The sequence below is a fragment of the Ambystoma mexicanum genome, chromosome 3q, assembly GCF_040938575.1.
Source record: "Ambystoma mexicanum isolate Mex_15411 chromosome 3q, UKY_AmexF1_1, whole genome shotgun sequence".
Taxonomy (NCBI): Eukaryota; Metazoa; Chordata; class Amphibia; order Caudata; family Ambystomatidae; genus Ambystoma; species Ambystoma mexicanum.
This window is the reverse complement of record NC_090926.1, coordinates 1087664389-1087686135: the sequence shown is the minus strand read 5'-3', so window position 1 is coordinate 1087686135 and position 21747 is coordinate 1087664389. Positions and strand designations below refer to the sequence as shown.

The following is a 21747-nucleotide window of genomic DNA, read 5'->3' as shown; positions in this document are numbered from 1 at the left end:
TTACTGGGCATCTATCATAGATGCCCAGCAAAGGAAATGACATGCCGGTCCCCTGGTCCCCACAATACGAAACACACGCACACAGTCAAAGTGATTATGTGTGTATGCAAGGCGCTGGGGGGGTCGAGGTGGCAGGCATGATATTTTTTACTAGACATCTATCATAGATGTCAATAAAAAAATACCATGCCTCTCCCCTGGGCTCCACAGCGCATAAGACACGCACACAATCAATGTGATTTTGTGTGTATGCAAGGTGCTGGGGCCCCCAGGGGGCAGGCATGGTACTTTTTACTAAACATCTATGATAGATGTGAAGAGGGATGGCTGAATTTGCCCCCCGTTCTCCCTCTCATAAGGTACATGGCACGAAGGAAGAACCAGAGATATCGTGACCGCCCAAACTATTTCGGACCAATTCCTAGTGCACCACTCATTGATAAATACGTCAAAAGGTACCCACTGAGTCAAGCATATAGCCAAGGAGCAGTACAAACACTGCCCATAGTGGATGAAGAACTGCAGGATGCAACTAAAGAAACCTTGCCAAGAAGCCAAGCTACTGACGTCGCTAGAGACACCACGACATAGATGCGTTAGACAGGAAGCACATGTGCAATCCGCACATCGGCACACAAACACACACCCGATTACATGAAGAACACATGCGTAACAGTCCTATATCTTAGAGGACGGTTATATATACATACAGTATTACTTTAATTATTTTGTCATTAGCTTAATGCAGCAACGCAGAAACTGCAAGAAGCAAGAGATCATGAGTAAGCTTGCAGATGCTTGCACATGCAGTTAACCGTATGGAGCACCTATGGGACCTGACAGAGCCAGTGTGATTAACCTATGCGAAGCGTAGTATAATAAAAAAACGTAGGAGCCATATTGTGGCCTAGGAAAATTACAGGAGACCCCAGCTCTGAGCAAGAGCTGAGCTGCGTTGAATTCAGGCTGAACAGGAGAAGCGAACGTGTGGGACAGGGCCCGCAGCCAAGGCCAACAGATACGAGTGACATTCCCTGAATGACCAGACACCTGACATGCGAGAGCCACTAAACAAACATGTATAGGGTCCGCTATAGGTGGACTATCACTCATCACCCAATCCTGGTATGCTATAGGTTTGCTGGAGAAGGGCCCAGGTTGTGACGTCACTCTGACGTGATGGCCCACAAAATGGGCCTGCGAGCCAGAGGTCACTGAGATAGTCTTGGATCCTGTTCATCCCTGAACTGATCCATGTTGGTCTTGGCTGCAATAAAACGCATTTTGAACTTGCTCTCTGTCTGGACCTTGCGTTCCTTTTTGGGGGTAGGAGTTGGGCCTTCCATGAGTTCTGAGTCCGCAAACTCCTAGTAGCATCGAACCTACCTGGGGGTTTGCCCCAACAGATGTCCAGTAAAAAATGCCATGCCTGCCCCCAGGGCCTCACATCGCCTAACACATGCACACAATCAATGTGATTATATGTGTACACAAGGCTCTGTGGGGCCCAGGGGGTAGGCATGGTATTGTCTACTAGACATCATAGATGTCCAAAAAAAAAATACAATGGCTGTCCCTTGGGCTCCATAGAACCTAACAAACACACACAATTGGCGGGATTATGTGTGTATGCGAGGTGTTGGGGTGTCCTGGGGGCAGGCATGGTGCTTTTGACTGGACATCTATGAGAGATGTACATTATAAAAACACCATCACTGTTCCCTGGGCCCCACAGTGCCAAAAGCGCACACAATCGACATGATTATGTATCTATGCAATGTGCTGGGGGCATCTGGGGGACAGGTATAGTATTTTTTACTAGACATCTGTCCTAGATGTCCAGTAATAAAATGCCATACCTGTCCCCTGGGCTATACAGTGCCTAACAAATGCACACAATCAACATGATTATGTATGTATGCGATGTGCTGGGGTGCCCAGGGGCAGGCATGATATGTTTTAATAGACATCTATGATAGAAGTCTAGTAATAAAATGTCATCCCTGTCCCCTGGGCCACATAGCGTCTAACACACGCACACAATCAATGTGATTATGTGTGTATCCAAGGTGCAGGCGGCAGATGCGTGTCAGGAGCTGGGTTTCCAGGGTACAGCCATGCCAAGCATGTCCCCTGTTGCCCAAAGAGCCTCACAGGCAGACATTAATTGTGTGCGTGCGAGGTGCCGGGGTCCAAGTCATGTTTATTTTACTGGGCATCTATCAGATGCCCATTAATAAATGGCATTCCTTCGCCCATTGCCCTCCCGCCCCTCATGTGCACAGACAATCAATTATGTGTACTTGCGAGGCATTGGTGCGATTAGGGGTCAGACATGACATTGCATGTGAGGCGCTAGAAATCCCAGCGGACTGGGCTGGCATTCTTTACTGGGCATACCCAGTAAGAAATGCCATACCTGCCCCCTAGTGCCTCACACACACACAGTGAGTGTGATTGTGTGTATGCAAGGTGCTGGGGGGCACAATGATCAGGCATGGTATTTTTTACGGGACATCCATCATATATGCCCAGTAAAGAAAATGGCATGCCTGTCCCCTGGGCCACACAGCACCAAACACTCACACACAATCAAAGTGGCTATGTGTGTATGCAAGGCACAGTGGGGCCCAGGGGGCAAGCATGGTATTTTTACCAGCGCAAAAGGTTACATTCACACTGCGAACTAATCAAGAAAGTCCATGCGTAAGTTGCATATATTTAATCAGTTGAAAATCGACACGTGTTTCGAGCTCTGGGCTCTTCTTCTGAGGCTGAAGACATCATATACAACTCTATTATGTAATCATACAAAATAATGTACACAATGGGCAAAACAAACCAAAGAACACATTAACAGGGCACATGGCCATTGGCCCTATCAAAACATTTCCATAGAGCAGGAAGTATCACAAAGATGGTGCCAACATTATTCATGCAGTAAGACATAAAGTTTACCCATCCATCAGTACCATTAATACAAATAATACAAAAAAGGATATCGGTCAGCGAGTAAACACAACATAATGAACAAGTATCGGGGGGATGAAGGGTGAAGGAAGACAAACACGAAAAGATAAAAATCTGATTAGATACAGGGTAAGGTGTTTCAGTATGTGTGTTCAATCCAAAATTCACATAGTCCTTTTTATAAAGCATAATAATAATTGGAATATACCTTGTGGGATCCTGAAATCAATCTATGTCTCTGAGAAATATAAATTGAAGAATATATTTATAATCACACTTTGCCAATTCCATGTTTAAACAGATCTGACATTTAAGTGGCTACTATTATTAATGCCACTTACCAATTGATTATTGATCGATGGCTCACTGTTTATGCAGTCCTTAACTAGAAATAAATAGTGAGCAAGTCCAATAAAATTCACAAAACCACTAAATTGTTACAAACAAAGAACTAATAATAAAGAATCCAATTCCACATACCTATATAAACCGCGATTGCGTAATTCCGTTAGCTTGTGTGAAATATTTACGTAAACAATCCGTCCAGATACATGTCCAATCATCCATAGTTCGATTCTGTAGCGCAATTCAACATAAAAAGTAAAAGGAAATGCGTGCTCAATTAGCTGAATTGTCTGACACCAACATCACGTGTGCGAGGCAGCCCCCACTAGACCCTCAGGGATCGTCCGCAAAGATGCCTGACTCACCCAGCCTTTCGGCGTAAGCTCCATTCTAAAGCGAAACGTCGGCTTCATGCTTGCTACCCTATAGCTAGCCCCAGTGCATGGTGCTTGTGTGGGAAGCAAAAGTATGGGCTGAAATAGCCGCCATATTGGTGAGTAGACCTCACCATGCCGGTCATGCCGCATTTAGCATGCACTAAAAAATGATGCGTTCACCCAAATTTAAATTGTAAGTTACAGATTTGTATGTTTCAATTAGCAAAACAATAGCCTACAATTCTATACCATACTGGTGTTACGGTCGAAGCGGGAACTCGAACACAATGCGAGAGCCTGCTAAATCCAAAACAACGTCACAAATTAATTCCACCACTGCTATCTATTAAGTATATCTATGACAATAGAAGTAATACAGATTCTGTGCAACCTTATAGAACACATCGTACATCCCCATCTTAACAGGCTCACATGACACTGGCATTGAATATACGAAACATTGTCCACGTATCTTGTTAGGTAAGAACCTGGTAGTTGTCATGTAAACATGGAGTTGTTCACCTCCGACTGACACCAGTAGGAGTATGCAAGTCCTCATACAAACACAGATAATTTATGGTCTGTGTTGAGTCCAATCAGGACTGTGCGATATTGGCAAATAAGCCAGGCTTCCAATTGTCTAAGCTTCAGTACAAGGTTCCCCCTCTCTGAGGTAATGAGACCTTTGCCTCATACTTCCTGCTCTATGGGCCCCATAGTGTCTAGCACTGTGGTGCTTTTGACTGGTCATCTATGATAGATGTCCAGTATCAAATGCCATATCTGTCCCCTGGGCCCCACAGTGCCAAACACACGCATACAATCGATGTGATTATGTGTCTATGTAATGTGCCGGGGGGATCTGGGGGACAGGTATGTTATTTTTTAATAGACATTTATCATAGATTTCCAGTAAAAAAAATGCCTTTGCTGTCCCCTGGGCTCTACAGTGCCTAAGACATGCACAAAATCAACGTGATTATGTGTGTATGCGAGGTGCTGGGGTGCCTAGGGGGCAGACATGGTATTTTTTAGTAGAAATACATCATAGATATCCAGTACAAAAATTGCTATCCCTGTCCCCTGGGCCCCGCAGCATCTAACACACGCTCACAATCAAAGTGATTATGTGTGTATGCAAGGCCCTGCAGGGCCCAGGGGGCAGCCATTGTATTTTTTACTAGACATCTATCATCGATGTTCAGTAGAAAATAACATGTATGTCCCCTGGCCTCCACATCGCCAAACACATACACACAATTGACGTGATTATGTGTGTATTCAAGGTGCTGGGGTGTGCAGTGAGCAGGCATGGAATTATTTACTGGACACTAGCCTGCGTCGCATCCAGACAGGACTGTGAATGTTAGCATGCGCCACACTTAGATGGAATTGTGAACATTAGCATGTGTCACACTTAGATGGAACTGTGAACGTTTGCATGTGCCACACTTAGATGGAATTGTGAACGTTAGCATGCGCCACACTTAGATGGAACTGTGAACGTTTGCATGTGCCACACTTAGATGGAATTGTGAACGTTAGCATGCGCCACACTTAGATGGAACTGTGAACGTTTGCATGTGCCACACTTAGATGGAATTGTGAACATTAGCATGTGCCACACTTAGATGGAACTCTGAACGTTTGCATGTGCCACACTTAGATGGAATTGTGAATGTTAGCATGTGAGCATGTGCCACACTTAGATAGAATTGTGAACGTTAGCATGTGCCACACTTAGATGAATTGTAAACACTAGCCTTCGTCGCATCCGACAGAACCGTGAATGTTAGCACGTGCCACACTTGGATACAATTGTAAATGTTGGCCTATGTCGCATCAGGACAGAACTGTGAATGTTGGCGGGTGCTACACCTAGATAGAATTGCGAACATTGACCTGCATCACATCCACTCTGCAGGACTCTCAAATCTGGATGCAGCCTCCAGCTTTGTCTATTGTATTTTAAAACCCACTCACTGTGGAACCGGGGCCTTTCTCCAACTGTGCAGAGCTCTCGATTCTAGGTATAGCCCCCATCTTAGTCTACTGTATGGCAAAACAGAATGCATTATGAAACCTAGACGTCTCCCCTACTTTACAGGATTCTCAACTCTAGGTGTAGCCTCCATCACTGTCTATTATGCGTCGAAACACACTTATTGTGGAACCTGGGCCTTTCCCACTGTGCAGAACCTCCGGATCTAGGTATACCCTACATCTTGGTCTACTGTATGGTGAAACGCAGTGTGTTGTTAGGGCCTGGGCCTCTCTTCCACTTTAGTGGATTCTCAGATCTAGGCGTAGCCTCCCATGATTTTTTCACAAACACATTAAGGAAACAATGGGCCTCATTACGACCCAGGCGCTCGACCATGGTGCTATTAGCACCATGGTCGATGCCGGATTCCGCCATGGTGAATGGCGGAATTACCGCCCCATTCCAAGGTTGGCGGGGCGGTAATTCCCCATTCACCATTGCCCCTTCCCCATTCCCATTTTTGGCCCATAGGGCTCAATGGGAATGGGGAAGGCGCTAATTACGGCACCGTAAATTACGGTGCCGTAATTACCTCCAAAGTCCCTTTGCGGGTTAGTTTTTTAACGCCTGCTAAAAGCAGGCGTTAAAGTACAACCCGCAAAGGGACCTCGTAATTAGGCGTTAAGGCTTTAGCGGCGCCGACACCTTTTACGGCGCCGTTAACCCCTTAACGCCTGGGTCGTAATGAGCCCCAATATATTGTACCAATGTACCAATGTATCAAAATATTTACAGATTTGTTACAATATAATTTCCTGTTCTATCTAAAAATCGAAAACTCCTTTTTTTAACATATATACATTTATGGAGTTTACCTAATATACATCATTTTCAACACAGATTTAATTAAAAGTAGCCAGACCCAAGCTACCATTACCTTTAAAACGCCCATAGTCAGATGTCTTTCATGGCCAGCTATTTTTCTTTCCTAAAAATTCACTGTTGTAAGCCATTCCAGATTATAAATAAAGTTGTCAAAGTATTCTTCTCTAATTCTCCTAGTCCCTCTACATGAAATTAACAAATGACATAGGGTCTGTAGAACTTTTTCCTCACATAAATTACAGGCAGTGACACTCGGATCCCTCTTTTCATAAACCAAGCGGATCTCCCCTGCTTTAGCCAAATTAAGTCGAACTCTCAGGAAATCTGCTCTTTCTCTCTGAGTAGGGAACCAAGTCAGGTAGTTAGCCAAGTAACCCCTCAGCTTATCACCGATAGAGAAGGAGCTATGCATTGTTAATCCCTGCATTCAGGTACTCGTATAATCCAGTCTTTTCTCAACAGCGCTATCTTCACACCAACTGGATTTTCCACCATCTCGAGCATTGAGCGATCACAATCCTCCAAAATGGAGATAGCGTGGCAGTGCAATGCCTTCAAAGCCACATTTGCGCCTTTGTTTAGCTCATCCAGTACATCTTCATAGAGTGATCCTTTCAAGGGAGTCATTATGGACCTGCATAGTGTCAAAATCTTCCAGTCCATAGCTGACTTCAAGGACTGGAGCCCCAGTTCATATTGCATGCTTACCATCAGACAGCTCATTGGCAATTTCAAAACTTGCTTCCAAATGTTTCCCTCATATCGATCGCATTTTATTATCTGCGCAAATGAAGAGATTTACAGACCATACAGCAATGATGGAATAACCTTAGCTTTGCAAAAATCAATTACTGGACGTATTGAGAATTGGCATAGGGTACTGTGAATCTTCTTTATTTGTTCGATCAAGCGTATGATTTTGTGACTCATCTCCAATTCTAATGAGCAGCGGGTCTGAATGGATCTAACCTTAAGCTCCAAATATCTTAATTCATTCAGCACCAGTATTGTCTGTTTCTGGAGGACCCATTTAAAACTCGGCCGATGTTTCTTAGGTCTCTTAAAAATGATGAATTTATTTACTTTGCCCGATTTACCTCTTGCTCATTTGTCTTTGCATATCGTCCAAATGCAGCCAACACGCACTTCAATCCCAAGGGTTGCATATGTGGACGATATAGTTCAAAAGGACTGTATCGTTTGCATATGCAACACAATGGATGAGCTTTTTTACCAATGTTTGGGCATATCATAGATTTACCCGCAAGTGCACTGTTGAGATCTCGCAATATATAGATTAAAGAGGCAGGGGGCCTGTCTACATCTCTGCCTCAGCCCTCTTTCAGTAACAACCTCTCCTGACAAGTCTCCCTTTGCATTCAGCCAGAATTGAAGGGAAGAACCATCATGGAAAGCCATGATTATCGCCAGGAGACCATTTGCGATCCCCCAGACCGGCATCTTGGCCCATAGACGTTCCCTGTTTATTGTATCGAAAGCCCTAGATAAGTCAAGCAAAGCACCATATAATAGGCAGTCTTTTTTCACCTCTGTTGACTGTGTGACAATTGTCATTACCAACCCATTTACTGACGTAGAAAGGCCCTTACTTAAACCTATTTGAACCTTTGACAGAATGTCAAACAATAACAAATAACATACAAATGTGAAAAAAAGTACAAGTCCCATCTGTTTAGAGTCTTTTGCAGTTCATACTGTTATTGGACTTTCAAACATGTGACCTTAAACCATCAATCATCACTGTCCATCCCTATAAATCCAGTCCACCATTTTGTGTAATCGTCTTTCTTTGCTGCTCAGGCAGCCAGTTAAGTACCTTGTAGTTATTTTTCACTTTTGATTGTAATATTGCATTGAAAGATTATGTGAGGAACTTGTTGTGCCCTAATAGCCAAGAAGTTGATTCTTAGGGGTTGGAAGGTTTAGGATATTTTCCTTATTACGAGTGGGATTGCGATGGGTTAAAAAGTTCCGGCGACCGCAACTATACATAGTCAGGAAGGGGGCACTACTGTCACAGAAGTGCAAGGAGCGTGACAGTGACTTATCAAGGTTCCGGTGCTTCCCAAGAGCTCTTCCGTGACAATTGAATAGTACGAATCCTAAGAAACAGACTTATTAATAACAACAAAGCATTCTGGTTCCATAACATATTTATTGCAGCGATCGGAATTCCCAGACCGCATTTTCCAACGATCGTTAGATGTTTCCCTTGTAAACATGGCACGAAGCATGTGTGAGAGATAAAGCCGCGTTATCAATGCGGATTAGAAGAACAGTGCCACCTGGTGGCCAGAGAAGGCAGCACAGCCTAAAAAGAGGCAAACAGTGAATTGCATAGCCTCTAGAGCGCTAAATAAATATAATCTGCCCCAACAATACAAATTGGATGGGTGCAGGCCCAAGATACCTGTGGATTATCAAGCAGTGGCACATCTACCTCTAGTTAAGTCCAGTAATGACCAGCTCAAGTGAAGAGAGAAGAGCTCAAGCGAGCAAGAAAAGAATACAACCCGGCATGGGTCAAATAATACACCAAGCCCTGGGACAGAGACTGGGGCACAGCTCACACCAGCTGGCAATCATGGAAGACTGGCTAAAGTTCTCCAAAGGTATGGAGGAACTTAGTGGGCATGTGGACAAGGAATGGAGCAAGGGGGAAGAAAGAATGCCAGCAAAAGCCAATAAGGCCCCCCTGGACTCGCCACTGAAAGGAAAGGGCAAGAGAAAGGTGGTAAGTCGGGAAAACAAAGAGCGCAAATGGCGAGATGCAACCTCAGACAGTCCTGAGGGTTATGATGAGGATGATTGGGGGTGTCAATCATCCGAAGAAGAGGTTGAGATTATACCATCAGAAGAAGAGGAAAGTAATAGAACATCTAAGAAAAAGAAAGTGGACGTCAAGGAGGAAGAAGCCGGGGTCGAGTTTGACCTGGACGCCTTGATACATCCACGTTCCTCAGAATGGGAACCATTGACTAAAAAAGGGGCATACATAAAGAAAAGACTCAGAACCCCATTGGCAAAAGAAGGCAGAAATAAGTTGAGGGCGGAGTGCCCGAGACCACACCTGCCGGAAGGCATAGCGAAGACCCCAGATATCGACAACCGCATGGTCACATTTATGGTAAGGTATGTTAAGGACATTAAAAAAGGTCTGGACAGGTCCTGGTGCTCATGCCAAGTGAAAATGCTGGATGTGATTGGGCCCCTGAAGAAAATCATGGAGATTGCAGTCGAAGCAAAAGAAAAGAATGAGGCTACAGACCCAGCTATACTGTCTGGACGGGGTACAGAGAGCGATATGTTTACTGGGCAATGACAATAGTGCTATCATGGCAGAGAGAAGGAGATCAATATTACTTAAGATCGATCCCAAGCTCAGCGAGCTGGCCACATCAGAGTCAGGAAAATCTTCAGAGACACATTTATAAAAGAATTAACCAAATTTGCAAAGTCATACGTGGCAATTGATAAAGCCCAGGCTTCCTTAAAAAGAGTGTTTGGCAGCCAGGTTTTTGGCAGGGCTGGAAGAGGCAGGGTGCGCTCCGCCAGCCGCTTCTCAAACAACAGGTTTCACGCCGATAGATACCATTGGAAGCAAGATGAAAGGAAGCCCAACCTGTTCTCTCCTTCGAGATGAAGAGGAAGATGGCAAGGGTGGAGAAAATCAACATCAGAATATGAGAATGAATGTGCAAGCCCAGATGTCAGAGATACAAACTCCCACAGTAGGGGGGAGAGTAGCAAAGTCTGTAGAAAAATGGCAAATGATCTCTACAGATGCTTGGGTGTTAGACACCATACAGGCTTTTCACATAGATTGGCAAAGAAATGGCCAAAGGCACTAGTGCTCAGCTCAGCAGACAAAGAGTTATTAGATGCAGAAATAGGAGAACTAGCATGGAAACCACCATAATGCAGGCAGAAGATACGAGGGACAGCATCATGTTCCTAGTGAGAGGTCGCCACAAGACGAGACCAATAATAAATCTAAGAGAATTGAACGTCTTTATAATATACAGACATTTCAAGATGGAGGGCATACACCTTCTAAGGGACATATTACAGCAAGGAGATTGGCTAGCCAGGATAGAGCTCAAAGATGCTTACCTGACCATACCTATGGTAGTAGAACAACAGAAATGTCTGAGATTTCGGTGGCCAGGTCAAATATGAGGGTTTACACGCCTACTGTTCGGGATAGCAGCAGCCCCATGGTGTTTCACGAAAGTGACGAAACCAGTAGTAACCTTCCTCAGGAAGAGAGGTCAGACTGATCATTTATCTGGATGACATTTGCATAATGTGCCAGGACAAATTGCTGATCAAGGAGCAGGTGGACAACACATTAGACCTCCTGCAGGAGGAAACTTGGAGAAGTCAGGCCTACAGGCAGAACAGAACATGGAATTTCTAGGTTTCAGGTTAGACACAGTGAGGGGAATGTTAAACCTTCCTCTGAACAAGGTAAACAATATCAAGAAAGTGATAAGCAGCAGATTAGCGGCAGAGTCGATATCTCTGAGAGCTAGCAAGGCTAGTAGGATGACTGGGATCGTCAATTACGGCGATCTTCCTGGGTCCACTCCACTACAGGGCCCTTCAGAGATTAAAGATCAGCAGGGGCGCATCCTACAAGCAAATGATACACCGATCCATAGAAGCAAATGAGGAACTGGAGTGGTGGCTACATCACATGAATGGAAGGGCAATATTTGGCTCATCCCTGGACCTAGTGGTAGAATCCGATGCCAGCAGATGAAGAGGGGGCGCCAGATGCGGATATCTGTCGACAGGGGGCAGATGATCAGAAGAAGAATTGAACCTCCACATAAACTGCCTGGAACTCCTAGCAGGACATTTTGTGGTAAAATGTTGGACACAGGAGAGGGCAAAATGTTGCGTGCTCCTCTAGATAGACAACGTGGCAGCAGTCTGATATATAAACAGGCTGGGAGGCAAGAAGTCAAGAATGTTAGCAGTGCTAGCAAAGGAATTGTGGCACCTCTCTCTACAGAGAGAGCTATCAGTGATGGCAGAATACTTACCAGGCCGTCAGAACGAGGTTGCCTACTGGAACTGCAGATTGCTCAGGGACACCAGCGATTGGTAGCTGGACGAAAGAGTCTTTCAGAAGCTGATGAAGCGATGGCATCATTACAAAACAGACCTATTTGCATTAAGACTGAACAGGCAAATTGCTTGTTTCTTCAGTTGGAGACCAGACCCAGCAGCGGAAGCGATAGATGCATTCCTGCAACAGTGGAATATGCCTTTCCTCCAATCGCGATGATTGCAAGGACTCTGCCACAAGTGAGGAGACAGCAAGTATCCATGGTGCTGATTACGCCAGATTGTGGGGTCAAGCATGGTTCCCGGACCTGCTAGGGATGACCTGCGACAATCCAATAGCACTACCGAGGTTAGACCTAATTTTTATTTTTAATAATTTTATTGGTTTACATTCAAACCTTTAAAATACACAAAACATTCACTAAACAAAACAAAATATTCATTCATTTCACTTCAGTTCGTCTCTTCCTCTTCATCCATGTAAGTGAGTATTTAGCTATTTCTACTTTGCCGTAGGCTCGACTTTAAGATTACCCAAGAGGTCAAAAAGGTGTGTCACTTCCTCACTTATTTGCAAGTACACTTGGGACTACCAATCGGTTTTCAATTATCGCTAAGAAATGTGTTAATGGCAAGACTAGTTTCATGTCTCTCCCATTAAACATTTGTTGCCACCACTCTTCAGCATCAAGAGACGGATGGGAATACCTCCAGAGGCCCAGATGACAAGTTATTTCCGTTCGTAGACCGCTGCAGAATAGCATCAAGTGTTTCAATGTTTCAGGTTCTTGTAAACAGCAACAACACTTCGGATTCAAGTTTACATATGTTGACCAGGCCCCGTAACCGCTCTTTGGTTTTAAACCCGTTCAGTCTAAAACGCATGAACATCCTTCGGGCATTCGGATCAGGGAATAATTCAATGTATTTTTATGTGCTGTTATACGCCCGAGCTTCGGGTGGGGCCTCGCACATTGATTTAGAGGACAATCTTTTGGAGCATGTTAAATCCCGATCCGCACGGCAGATTTTTATTTTTCTGCATTCGGGTTACCTTGGAGTACCTCAAGCTGAATATCGTACTCAGTCATTAGGATTTAGCAACGTTTCAACCACATTGACATGACATCTGTTCCAGAGGAGGTGGCACCATGAAAAACTTCAAATTGCGGAATTCGTTCGCATGTTTTTGTTTTGCGATAGAGTGATAACAAGTTCCAACAAACTCTCGCATGGATTGAAATTAGTGATAATTCATATTTTATGGATGTCGTTGCTATTCCTTTTGGTAGGTTGAGAACTTTGGTCCAAAAGATATTCTCAAGCGTGGACCATACCTCCCATGTACAGCCCAATGCGTTTCTGCCCCATATGTTAGTATAGGTATAGCCTTTTGTTCGTAGAATCGCAAAAACGCCTTTAGAGAAAATGTCCCATATCTATTATTTATCACCAGCGCTTGACACGCCAATTGCTTGCATTTCCGTTTTGTCTCAGTTATCCACGGGTCGTTGTTAAGACAGGAGCTGTTCGTCATTCCAAGGTATTTCACACTAGGAGAAATCGTCAGTTTTTCTTGACCCAACGACCATGCTGGTCTTTTTGCAAGCCTTGTCCTGCCACTTTTCAGGTCTCTAAGGACCAATATTTCACATTTCTTTGTGTTAATAAGCAGATGGTTATCAGCCACATATTGTTGGATTGCATTGATTTTCCTTTGTAGGCCAATGGGTGTTAAGTCCAGCAATATGAGGTCATCTGCGTGGAGAAGCCAACTTAGCCGTGATTTATGCATCTTCGGAGGAAAGGTGTTTATAGCCTCGAAGGAATTCCCGATGTCAGAAATAAACAGGCTAAATATCGCCGCCGCTAATGGGCAGCCCTGCTTAACCCCCTTGAAAGTGTTGATCGGTTGAGACAGCGTACCCGTTTGATCCAAACGTACTCTGATTGAGGTTCCCGTGTGCAGTTTTTTTTATTGCAGCCACTAGATCTTTTGGGCAACCCCATGCACGCATTTTATTCCATAAGCGTGCGCAATCAATCGTGTCGAACACGTAGGAAAAGTCAATGAAGGCGAGGTATACCACGGTGTGAGATCTAATTGCCTCCATTTTAAGTAAATTCAACAGCAAAAAATTCAACAAGCAGCCAACCTGCTTAACAAAGCCTGTTTGTCTTACATCTACATGTTTTGATTGAGTTGCCCATTTTACTAATTAGTGCTGTAGCATGGTCGCATACACTTTTCCCTAGAACATCGAGCAAAGCAACAGGCCGATAATTATTAGGGCACGTTATATCTCCCTTTTTGAATATAGGAACAATCACGGCAGATTTCCATGATTGAGGCGTCTGCCGCTGGAGGTTTACTCTCTTAAAGAGAGACACACAGAAATCTGCCCATGTCTCCGGATGTTGCTTGATCGTAAAGTTCGTCAGGCCATCAGGCCCAGGAGCCCTTGAGTTTTTGGCTTTACTAATTATTCTCACAATGTCCTCTCTAGGAAACGTTAGTGACCAGTTTGAAACGTTATGGTCATCTGAGATGAGGGAACTTCCGCTATCTTTATATAGCTCCTTGAAATGGGCTGTCCACACTGCTTCAGATACCATGGAAGCTTGTAGAGCTATCTGAGGCACTTGTGTATGATTAATAATCTTCCAGAAATCTCGGTTATTCTTATTATGTAGGCTTTTTAACATGCATTCCGAGTCTCCTTGAAACATTATTCCTTTATGTGATTTGATCCAATTTCTGTATCGTTGCTTTGCCCCTCTTATCTTCAAACTGCGTGTCACTGTGTCGGCTGTTTGTGCTTGCCGAATTGTACTCCTCATTAGCCGTTTCTGTTGTAATATGGCCAAGTCAAAAAATGCGTCCGTTTCAACATCATGTTTTTCGATCCACCATTCATGGTTTTGAAATTTGCCAGTAACTGAGCATATTCTAGCATCGTAGAATTACTGCTGAATAGATTGGCTAGCTGTTCAACTTCGTTCTCAGCTAAGCGTAGGCGCACCCTACTTGCTCCCACGTCAATCTTCAGTTGCTATTTTGGTTTGACGTCTGCACGGGTGTTCACGAATTCCATCTTCAACATGTCGTGGTCGCTGTTTGTATTTTGCACCACTTTTAGCGATGTCACTCGTTGGTGGAAATCTGCCATAACAAATATATAGTCAATGGTGGATCCCTGGTTTGGTTTATTCCACGTCGGGGCAGGCGGTATGTCACCAGACGTACAGCCGTTGAGCAACTGCAAATTTCTTACACCGATTTCTTTCATCCATTGTGTCGCCAAGGATTTTTTCTGGAGCGATTTTGGGTTAAAATAGTCTATGTTCAAGTATTATGTTCGACCCTTCTTGGTCAACCAATAGGCGATCTATAATACTTGAGACTGCGTCAATGAACACATGTGTTCCAGCCCTCGCGTGATTCCAGTATAAGTTTAATATGGTCACTTGCTCTTTAGAGCGGGAGTATTTGTCCAGTTTGACAATTGTTGATTCCTGGATGAAGGGTGAGTGATTTATAGAATTGGCGATGCAGTAGCCTGATGAGCGTCTTACCAAAGTTATAAGACCTGCCATGGGGCGACCCTTATCCAATTTTATGGCAGGGGTTAGCGCTATCTCAAAGTCTGGTATAACAGGGATAACGCTTAACCAGGTCTCTTGAAGGCAGACAATGTCCAAACCTCCCAACAACTCGGTGTTCATCATGTGCGTAAAGCCACGCGTATTCCAAGATCCTAATACACAGTGCTCGAAGGCAACAACCTTCTGGCATTATTGGTGAGAGTTGTTATTTAAGGTTTCAGCCAACCATTGCCAGTCGTGTGTTAAGTCATGAATGTGACTCGTTATTGGATAGTTAGGCGCAGATGCGCCTGGTTGCATTTTGCCTTGTATAGTTATGCTGAGTCTCTCAAACCCATCCTCAAGTACAGGGCTTTTGTCTTCAACAAACGAGACCCGTTTCTTTCCATGTAGCACTGTTCTATTTTTTGTACCATCTTCGCAGGGCATATTGCAAATTGTCGTAGTTAATCCAACCATCCGGGTTAGGCCTTTTTCTGCTGATAGCGCTGCTGGTTTAAGTAAAGTTGAGGGTCGTAGTGCAGGGAGGTCAACCTCGTTCCGGTCCTTACGAGAGGACGCAGACTGACCGTCGTCTAATTTATAGATGTCAAAGCCCAATGAAAAGAGAGACACGTTTGCTTCCAGAATAGAACCGGCTATTGAAGTTGATGTGACATGCAGTACCACTTCATCATTACGCCGCTCATCTGGAAATTCGACTATCTTTAGGTCGTCGGTGGTGATTGCACATAAACCAGGTACGTGGTGGAGTAGGTTAATGATGTTGCGTCTATTTAATTCAAATTATGGGACGATTTTAACCTCTCGACCATTAGTCTAACCAGAGGAGCGTGCCCAATTCTCTTGGTGAATTTACTTTTTGACCCTTCGTGGGGACCATTGGGCTGTCGTTTTGATTGATCCTTCTTGTGTTTGTCGTTTTGCTTTGAATGCTGTGTTACTTCAAATTTAACTCGTCCAAGAGACTGTTTCTCGTACAGTTCATTCCCGTTCTGATCGTCAGTCTCCCTCATTGTAGGGCACTCAAGGCAGGATCCATTTATCTTGTTTGGTTTTTCCTGCATTGTCTGGAAAATCGGACTCCTTAGTTTCTCAACCATGGGCACTGTTAGTGTTATCAATTCATGGGTGAGAGACGAACCTTCGAGTGGCTGCACTGGTACAGCCTGGCATACGGCAGGGAACTCAAGGCAGGTTCCATTTACCTTATTTCGTTTTTCCTGCAGTGTCTGGAAAATCGGACTCTTTAATTTCTCAATCATGGGCGCTGTTGGAGTTATCAATTCATGGGTGAGAGACGAACTTTCGAGTGGCTGCACTGGTACAGCCTGGCATGCAGCAGGAGCTCTAGCCTTCGGTGCTTCCTTATCGAGAACGACAAGTCTGCCGTCTGTCTGACCATTTCTCACTTTCAGAACTTTAAGTGTGGCCTCACTATTGAATTGAGCTTCAACGACAGAAGCGGCAGACTCCACAATGTCCTCATACTCAGGGTCGTCGTAAGTTGACATGTTTAACAACTCAGTCGATATTTCAAGCTCCATTGTACTCTTGTCACTTAGACCTCCTTTGGACTTACTTCCAAAAGGAGGTTCTACAAGAGGCTTTTTAAGTCAGGGTTATCTATGTTAGATAGTTGGAGTCTATTTGTATTAATGGCACTACCAACTATCTCTCGTTGTTTACTGGTGTGCAGCCTTTTCTGAGATGAAATCGGTAATCCCGAGATATCATGTCAGTGAAATGACGGCGCACCTTTTTCTGACATGTTTGCTCGTTTGTGAGGAACATCAGCCAAAGTGATCTCGCACGGATCAGTTAGTGCGATGTTGGTACGCTTCAATGATATTTTTGAGCAGACTTCACTGTTTAAAGGTGCAGCCACACTTGCTTTATTCTTTCTGGCTTTAGTCATTATAAGTAAGTTCTGCAGCACATTATTGGCAATCTCCAGCGAATCACGTCGCGTGTTGTGCCTTAATGTTAATGGCAACTGTGAGAAATCAGGTGGCATCCCTTTGTTTGGAGGAACGACGATTTCTTCACACCAACCTCCAATTATGGCATCATCTGGTTGTGACTTGTTTAAACCTTCAAAGGCATCAGAAGCCCTAACAGGTGCCTCCATGCCAACGAGTTGAGCTGGAATCACTAAAATGCCAACACCAGGAGAGCTAGCACCTAGCGGATGCAAGATACATGATTCCTCATTGATTGTGCCGCTCTCAACTCCTTTGGTCTTAGGAATCAGTTTCTCGCGATGCACAGCCCCAACTGCCCGCCGCGCACACTCCTGCAACGGCGGTGGCAGCCTTGCACCCTCGGCCACCGCCACGGAGTGTGCCACACCATCAGTCTCCCTCCCCCCATCAAACACCAGAGGTGGCGCTCCGGACACCGCAAACCGTGCCGCACTTGCGACTGCCGCTGCAGAGTCACCAGCCCCACCGATCTCCAGAGGTAAGGTTCTGATTTCAGGTTGGCGTGTATTTACAAGATTAGAGTTTGATAAGGTTTGAAAGGGAGTTGTCGACCCGCAATGTGTCGTTTCCACTTCTTAAGATTTCTGTGGTGGCGTATGGGGAAATGTAGACAGAGCTTCACAAGGTTCATGCTCATTATGTGTGTGCATGTTATGTGTGCAACTAGAGTTGCTTTTTAACGATATTTCCGGCAGGCCAAGACTATTTGCGTTTTTTGATGGAGTCTCTTTGGAAAACACCTCATCAATCACATTATAATTCTCCGACGGTGACAATGGAAACACTGTGCTATGTGTATGAGATAGTGAGAGTTGAGCAATCGACACAGTAATAGCCTCACTTGTAGAGGTGCATGAATAATAATTGCTTACTTTGTTAGTCCGTGTGCGCTGAGGCACGGGGATCGTAGAGTTGTCTCTGGTACAGTCGCGTCGCTTCTGTGCGTGCGTTTTCAACATCGACTGACTTGACATGTGACTTGATTGAATAAGTTGCATTTTGTTCAGCATAAGCGTGATTAAAGCGTTAGAGTCTTGTGCACTACGCCACTCGCCAAACAGCCCAACCGCGATCCTTAACAGCCCTTCACTCCTCAGGGCTTAGCGCCGCAAGGTGACCACCTGACCAGGCGGCTGTAGGGTTAAAGGGGCAGGCACACGCACCTCCCGACAGGTTCACCTTATCCGATATAGATGATTACAAATGAGAGCAAGTTCAGCGAATCCAGCAGATTTGGGCACTCTCCACAGCCCAATAGCGATCCTTAACAGCCCTTCACTCCTCAGGGCTTAGACCTAATAGTGAGGGACCCCGCATGGGGCTGTCATCCTCTGGTGAAGACAGGCAGCCTCAATTACATTGTGTGGGCAATTTCAGGGGATCCTGGGCTAGGCTAGGATTATCGGACAAGGCTCAACAGATTATCGAAGAAGCCTGGGCCCCTGGGACCAAGAAGGCATAAAGTACAGCCTGGTGAAGATGGCAGAATTGGTGGTACACGTAGCCAATTTTCTGGCTCAGTTAGCAGCGCAGGGCAAAGCATATAGGCCGATCAACACAGCCCGCTCAGCTATTTCAGCTGAGAATAGAAGGAATAACAGTAGGAGAACATCCTCTGATTTGCAGACTCTTGAAAGGGGTTAGAATAATTAGACCCCTGAGACAGAAATATGATCAGGAATGGGACGTAGATAAAGTCCTAAGAATGTTCATATCATGGCCAGATAATGACAAGCTGACAAGGAATGCGTCATCATCCAAATCGGCTATGCTTTTATGCTTATTGTCATGTAAGGGTGTATCAGACGTCAGGGCACAAGAGATCAATAGGAAAACCTTATCCTCTTAGGGTATGACGTTTGATATCGTAAAAAGGACAAAACAATCAATATCCTTGTACCAAATGGATGGGTATCCCCTTCATCGTGGACATAGGGCGAACAAGTCAACCAAAAACACAAGCAGGTTGTGTCTCACGGAACAGCCTATGGTATATAATTCATGAACAATTGACTAAATATGAGGAGAGGCTCGGTCAGGCAATACAAAACAAAACAAAATATACATTCACAATTTTTATTAATACAATTCATGTGATATAAAAAAACACCACAATGTTCATACCCATATAAATCTAAACATCAGGTGATGCCAAAAACACAGTGCCATTTCAATTTGTGTTGGTTAGAGGTTTATTTTCTTTTTTTCTCTCTCATTACAGAACAACAGTATAGTTTTTCAATTTTTGTATTTGCAAAAAAAAGCTATTTCATAGATACTTCTATCTTATATTAGAGGAAAAAAGCTTCTCATGCTAGATCTATTCCATTTAGCAAGTCTAAATAAGGTCCTCTACTGTAGCTATCAAAGTGCAAGTGCAAACAAGTGCTAAACGTCAAAGTGTTGCCTGTTGAGATCAATATCCTATCAAGCATTCCCAGATCAACCCAAACTATGCCCAGTGAGATGCATTTCAGCCAAGAAGTCCATGACTTGGGAATTGCGACCCCCAAGGGGACACTCAGTTATTTATAGCCATAAGGAAACCCTTCGGGCAGTGGCGTCAGCCACACTAGCTAGATGGATTTGGTGGGTTATGTGCCAAGCGGGATCAGATACAGATTGGTATGGAGCACACTCAGTGAGAGGATCAGTGGCCTCTAACGCCCTTCATGCAGGGGCCAGACTAGAAGACATTATGAAGGCAGCAGACTAGTGGAAAAACTAAACTTTTAAAACTTCTTATTTTAAGCCAGTGGAAAAAGTGACAACGTTGGTGGTAAGTAAGCTTTGAACAAGCATAATCCGAGCCTCTGTGTCTTGACATAGAATTCAGATTTTCCATACATATGTTACCGAAAGTCATAATTCTATTAAAGACAGGGTGGCAACGGATTATCCCACCCAATTATCAATGTCATGTATTGATAATGAGATGTTTATTTGATGATGATGATGATGTTATGATGATATGCTTACAAAAAATCAATCTTTGGATGGTCTTGCTCATGTCGATTACCCACCCTTGGGCCAGATGACTGAAATATGGTTTGTGTTTCAGGTTCTATGGTGGATAATAAAGCAACAGGATCATGAAATTCTTTTAAGAGATCAGTTATACAGTGTCGACTGGTTGGGATGCTACAGTACGGAAAAGATAAGACAAAGAAAGAGGATTACACAAAATGGTGGACTGGATTTATAGGGATGGACAGTGATGATTGGTGGTGTAAGGTCACATGCTGAAAGTCCAATAACAGTATGAACTACAAAAGACTAGTTTTTTCATATTTGTATGTTATTTGTTATTGTTTTGATGATGCTGCTCGAACAGTCAAGTTGAGTGAAAGCATAATCCTTTGCCTCTGTGTCTTTAATAGAATTCTGATTTTCTGTAATGTATGTAATGTAATGTATGTATGGAAAATCTGAATTGTATGTACTTGTATGTACTTCTGTAGCCAAGTCCCTTAAAATAGAACCAAATCACAGTTGCTAAAACTATCTAACTTTGTTTGCTTCACTTAAAACGAACTAGGTCCCCATGTGTTCCAGCTCAGTATTTTCATATTTCTGCTCACTAAAGCAAATCTTCACTTCCCCCTCAATTTATCATACACTTCAGTTATTATTGCAGGTAATAATTGCCCCATAGTCGCTTTAGAGTCTCTGGGTCCTGTGTTTCTAGCAGGACTTCTAGGCATAGGCAGAGATCTTATCATTGAGTTGGACAATGTCCCCATTGAGGTATCAGGGTATTCCTGCTCTGATCTGAGCATTTCTCCCTGTCCCCAATAATTTTTACAGATATTTCCAATCCCACTTCAAGCAAGTCCTTCTACGCATCAATTAGGGCTTCCGCCCCTACTCTTGCTTTCAAACCTAACTCTACTATATATGCACAGTTTGGAGGAGGGAAGCGAATAAACTCAATGTCCTCTGACGAGAATAGATATAAATTTGGAATCCTCCTCAGTATGAGAAGAATTGTACTCCAATTTAAAGCCCTAAATTGCTTCCCCCTTTGAAAGTGATACAACCACAGCCTTTGGATTGCATAAGGGATCAAGCTCGCAAACAGACTCTCTTTTTTGGCCCCAGGTGTTTGACTCTCGCGACTATTAGAAGATGTAACCGGGGACCTTAGTAATTTATGATTTATTGTCTCGGCATTTGGGGATAGTTCCCTTGCACGTGACTGATCCTCAAAACCTACCCCATCATTTCACCCATTCCCCCATTGCTGTTGCGTTGCAGTTTTCTCACCAACAGACAACATATACGGGTCTCCTTTCTTTTCTCACCAACAGACAACATATACGGGTCTCCTTTCTTGCTAGTCAGTGCACACTTTTTCAGCTTTTTCCCATTTTCGCCAGCACCTTTTTCCAGCCTTGCTCTCCCCGTGCACTTGTCATCCATTTCTGGACAGTCTTTGGACTCCGCCCCATTTATTGAGGAATCCAGGAGGGTTAGGTTTGATTGGTATTTCTTAAAT

General features: G+C 44.1%; 1 protein-coding gene and 1 long non-coding RNA gene across 2 annotated transcripts in view; one reads left to right on the top strand and one right to left on the bottom strand.

Moving 5' to 3' along the window:
* Window positions 1-21747, top strand: part of LOC138447628 (uncharacterized) — a 1020308-nt gene that overhangs the window by 973741 nt on the left and 24820 nt on the right. The gene's annotated exons all lie outside the window — the stretch shown is intronic.
* LOC138581957 (uncharacterized) lies at window positions 2737-3624 on the bottom strand. Its single transcript, XR_011304904.1, has 3 exons — window positions 3451-3624; window positions 3179-3208; window positions 2737-2878 (listed from the first exon to the last, which is right to left on the bottom strand). It is a non-coding gene; the product is annotated as an uncharacterized lncRNA (long non-coding RNA).